Raw genomic sequence first — 5513 nt, 5'->3', positions numbered from 1 at the left:
TGAAGTTGAAAGTGGTGTAACTTTTCTGAAGGGTTACTTAAAATTGTTATGCATCCTTTTACAGAAATACTCAAAACTAGGAGCTTTCATAATTACTGTAATAATAAATCTCATTGCAACATTTCTTTAGATGGGCAAAAACAGCAACACAAACAGGTATTAATAGCTAGTTAAATAAAATGTCAACATCCATTCAGGAAAATACTGTGGAGAATACCATATGGACATGAAGGAAAACTGACATTAGATCAGTTGGGGATCTCAGTTGGGAAAACATTGCAAACAGGGAAAAGTTATGCCTAGAATGACACCAAAATTATCTAGAATAGCAAATACCAAACAGTTAACAATAATGAATGTTTACAGAATTGGAGTAGGGGAGAGATGGCTACAGAGAATTTATCTACGTTATACATTTTAGTCTTTATTGGATGTTGTTTGTAAATGATGTCATAAATGGATAAAACATTTCAAAAAGCTTATTTAAAGAAAGTCCAATAGCTGATTTTTCAGATGTAACAAACTAGCCTTTTCTTCTAAAGTGCCTCTGGGTGGACTTAAACTTTCCACTTTAAGGATAGCAACTGGTGTCACTAGGATGTAGAAAGTAGAAACTGGATAGGAGCTAAAAACTTATCTTCTAAATTGTAATACTGGTTCCTCTTAAGCTGTTAGTAATAATGAATGTGTGAGCAGCATCTTTTGTCATTTAAAAATGCAATTAAGAAATAAAAATTGACAATTACAGAAAAAAAATGCAATTTAAGTATATACCAATTTGGTATTATCTTGATTTAAACAAATTTGAATAAAAAGACCTATAAAATTATTGACCACAAGAGGGCATCATATACTCTTTTCCATTTTTCAGGCTAAAAGTCATGCTTGCAAACTATTTTCTTGGCAGAAGGCTTTTATGGTTATAGTTAAAATTGCTGCTTTCCTTATGAATCTATCTTGTAGAAAATTTTGTTGAGTAACCAAAGCTTACTTCTATCAACTTGATTCTGACCTATGATGACCCTGTAGGACAAAGCAGAACTGCCCAGAGAGCTTCCAGGGGTTGTAAATCTTTACAAAAGCAAGCTGTGTCATCATCCCCCAGCAGAGCAGCTGGTGGTTTGAACTGACAACTTTTTTGGCTAGTTGCTGATTTCATATAACCAGGGTCCTTTCCATTGATAGCTGTTAAGTGACATCGAGTATAACTCTATGAACAACAGAACTAAACACTGTCCTATCCCGTGCCATCCTCACAATCTCTGAAATACTTGCTCATTGCTACAGTCACCATGTCAACTCACCTGGCTGAAGTTCTTCATCTCCGCCGCCGCCCCTCTACCTTTCCCAGAATGACACCCCTCTCCAAGAAATAATCTTTCCTAGCAACATGCCCAAAGTATATGAGACAAAGCCTCAGCATCCTTGCCCCGAAGGAGGACTTTGGGTGCACCTTCTCCAAGACATGTTGTTGTTGTTTGATGCCATCGAGTCATAGACGACTCATAGCGACCCTATGAACGAACGACCTGAGCACTGTTCGTACATAGAGTTTCCGGAGGCAAGCAAGCCATTTCAGAAGTGGATGCCACTCCTGCTTCCAGGCTTGATTTAGTTGGGAAGCTCCAGCCAGCACTGTCCACCATGGGTACCCATTACCAAGACTGGCACATCACTCAGCATCACAGCAACCACGAGTTACCTCTGTACAGCAACGCACAGACCAGTGCTATACCACCTAGAAGAATGTTTCTCCAAGACATATGCTATTAAAATTATTTTTTGTTAGTAAGAGTACTTACATGTAGAAAAAAATTAAATAGATAAATTAGTATATAGATAACTAAAATCAACTATAATCTCTGTGCCATACAATCACTAATTTTGTGGATAAGGGATACTTGAAAGAACTTTTACATTATATATTGCTTTGTATCAAATATTTTATACTACAGAATGTGAAAATATGATAAACATTTTCTAACATCATTAATTTGTCTAAAACATAATTTTTAATAATTCCATGGTTTACAAGCCTTGTTTTCTTTAATTGATCTTTTAGAAATGTCTTTTCAAACATAAATGAATATTCAAAACAAAAGTAAAATTGCCATGGAGTCAGAACTGACTCATTAGCTGACCCTCCAGAAGGTTTTGAAGGCCATAAATCCCAGGAGAGGATAGCCCACTGCCTTGGAGCCACTGTGGACTCGAACTTCCAGAAAGGTGCCCACTCATGTTAAGTAGTATAACCCTCTATGGACTATAACACCTGAGCTCCGAACATGGCACCTCTCCAGCAGTTCAAATCCACCTGTGGCTTTACTACAGATAATTTAGTGGGTAAGAGATGTCTGAAAGAAACTTTATATGCAGGTGGATTAGTGATAAGGATTTATGCTGTCAAACCAAATGAATGCACTTCAAATCCACCAGCTCCTTTGTAGAAGAAAGATGGGCAATGTCCTCCAGTGCGATTGACTCTCTCTGAAAACCTGCTGGAGGGTCACCTATGGGTTGGTTCGAACTAGAGGGTAAGTAACAACAAATGGTATATTTGGTTAGTCAACTATGAGTTGGTTCCAACTTAATAGCAATGAGTTAAGTTGTTGAGTTTTGTGGTGAGAGTTAATATTTTAAAATCCAGAAGGGGAAAATTAAACCCGTAACAAAACAGCCAGCTCTATTAATATACACAAATAAAACAAAAAAGAATCTTTTAAAAGTCAAATTTAGATATAAAACAATATACTGCATCAGAAAAATATTTTTTCCCTACCATAAGGAAAAAGGATTATTTTTTTCTAAAATTAAAAAGAAAAGTCAAGCACTTGTTTCACTAAATTCAGTGAAAGTAACAGATGCTTTTGCATCTTATGGAGCATCAAATACTAAGGAACTGATTCTCTACTAAGAAAAGTAAATTTTAAAATTTTTAACTTAATCTACTCAGAAAATTTTTTAAAAAGTGTAGTGTTTTTTTTAAAAAAGTGTTTAGTCATCCAAATTATTAGTTAAGTGGAATCTGTTTAGAATTTCTTTTCTTTGGACAATTATAACCCCACTGATCTTTTGCTGTAGGGGCACAGTGTGTAACATATTGGATTTTAAAGGGGGGAAAGACAATCTTACCCTGTAAAGATTTACAGCCTCAGAATCCAATGAAGGGTCCTACATTTAGCAGTGACTTAATTTTCTGTAAGGTGTATGCATATGAGAAATATAAAAATACATAAGACTCATTATGCTAGACCTTTTCTAGTCTAATGTGTATTGCTAAATTTCTATTTGCTATTCAGAACTATGAAGTGAACGTAAGACTGCTGTACTATACACCTGTTATCAGTAAAACTGACATTGTTGTTATGCACCAAAACTGGAACCAACTCCTATAGGTGACCTTTCATCAGGTTTTCAGAGGCTGTAAATCACACAGGAGTAGACTTCCTATCTTTCTCTCAAGGAGTAAGTTAGACTTGGACCGCATGGAACAGGTTGGCAGCACAACTTATGAATAATCCACTAGAAGATACATGGCAAAAATACTTACAGTACAAAACAAAATAAAGGCTCAAGTTAAAAAAACAGAAACAATCATCTTTACTGCTGACCCTTGCATTAATAACTAAACCCCTAGGCAAATTGGCAGCACCATAATAGAGGGAGAACAATTTGATATTCCTAACATCTCAACAATGAGATGTTAACAATTACAGCATGCTCTGCTCCACAATCAACACTCTTGGCATCAGCAGTCAGGAAATCAAAGGGTGAATGGCTTTGGGAAAAATCTGCTGTCAAGGATCTCTCCAGAGTACTGAAAAGTAATGATGTCTGTCTAGAAATTAAGGTGTGACTGATCCAGGTCATGGTCTTCGCAGTTACTTGCTATGTATCAGAGAGCTGGACAGTGACTAAGGATGACAGAATAATTGATGCCTTCGAATTGTGGTGTTGGAGAAGAGTCTTGAACATACCATGGACTGCCAAAAAAAAAAAAAAAAAAGGTCTGTCTTGAAGAGAGTGAAACCAAGTTTCTCATTGGAGGCTAGGATTTTGAAACTCCATCTAACATGTTGTGGGCATGTGGTCAGGAGGGTTCCAATCCTTGGAAAAGGATATCATACTTGGAAGGATGGAGATACAGGGCAGGCAGGAGAGGAAGACCCTGGATGAGGACTAATACAGTGACTAGGGCAATGAAAGTAGGTGTGTCGGAGTAAGTGAGACTGGCTCAGGACAGGGAAGGTTTCAGAACTACTGTACACAGGGTTACTATGAGTTGTAGGTGACTTAACGGCACATAACAACTACTAAATCATTTTAATGTTGTTTTTCTTGTATACATCAGAGTCGGAGCTGACCCATAGCTGACCCTCTGATGGGTTTTCAGAAGCAATTAACTGCATGGAAGGAGACAGCCCATCCTTCTCCCAAGGTGCATCTGGTGGCTTTGAACCATGTGCCTTCAGCATTGCAGCACAGCTTCTTGCTACTAGGCTACCAGAGCTTCATTTCTGTTGCCTGAGAATTAGAAATTTTAGATTGAAAACACAAGTTAAAAATAATGGGATCTGAAGTTTGAACTTGACACAGAAACTAAAAAGCAAACCCAGTAACATCCATGAGTCAGTAGTGACTGACAGCACAGATTTACAGTAAGATCCCCCTTGCCTGACAAAACTGGAATGTTAACCAAAAGAAATAAATGCGAAGATCCTAAAAATTACCTATGCCTTAAACATATTAAATCTTTACAGCAATATACTTTCAGGCATCATACTTTTGATGCAGAGTGTAGAATTTTTTAAAAATATGGGTCTGTTGCTTTAGCGTTCTCTGTATTTTCATTTCCCCATAAAAATGGATCCTCATTATTTCTCTTCCATAAACACTTTCATAGCAATAAGATCTGGGAAAGATATTTTTCCATTATTTTATTGCATATTATAATATCTTGTTGACTGTATTTACAAGGGAAGCTCTGGTGGCTTAGTGGTAGTAGGAAGTGGCACTGCCAACCCAAGGGCATGCAGTTCTAATCTATTCCATTAGCAGCTGTGCAGGAGAAACACAGGCAACCTTCTCCAATGCAATTTACCACCTCTAAAAACCAGACGGAAGGTCAGCCATGAGTCAGTTCTGAATCAATTGGTACATGACAACATTTACAGCTTTTTAATTTTTTTTTTTTTTAAATCATGTGTCTCTGGCAATGCTTCCTAAAAACATTTTGTTTTCAAAACTACTCTTTCTTAGCCCATGCATTTCTTTGGCTTAGATACTATTTAAATTATGTCATTAGTGAGTGTAACAAACATGATTAAGTTTAGTACCCAACAGAAAACTTCTGTCAAGCACCAACTGCAAGGCCAGAAGGGATGCCCAGTCCTCTTGATTAGAATCTGTAGCCTTGAAGTGTGCGGTGTGCCCCAGACATTAGGGAGGGATCGGGGAGTGTAGGACACTAGGGAGGGAAGATCAGCTTGCCATTCACAACTTTCCCAGTGTTC

Source organism: Elephantulus edwardii, unplaced genomic scaffold, assembly GCF_000299155.1.
Source record: "Elephantulus edwardii isolate Elephantulus edwardi_28Jun2011 unplaced genomic scaffold, EleEdw1.0 scaffold00081, whole genome shotgun sequence".
Lineage (NCBI taxonomy): Eukaryota > Metazoa > Chordata > Mammalia > Macroscelidea > Macroscelididae > Elephantulus > Elephantulus edwardii.
The sequence above is the reverse complement of the archived record's forward strand: the minus strand, read 5'-3'. Positions refer to the sequence as shown.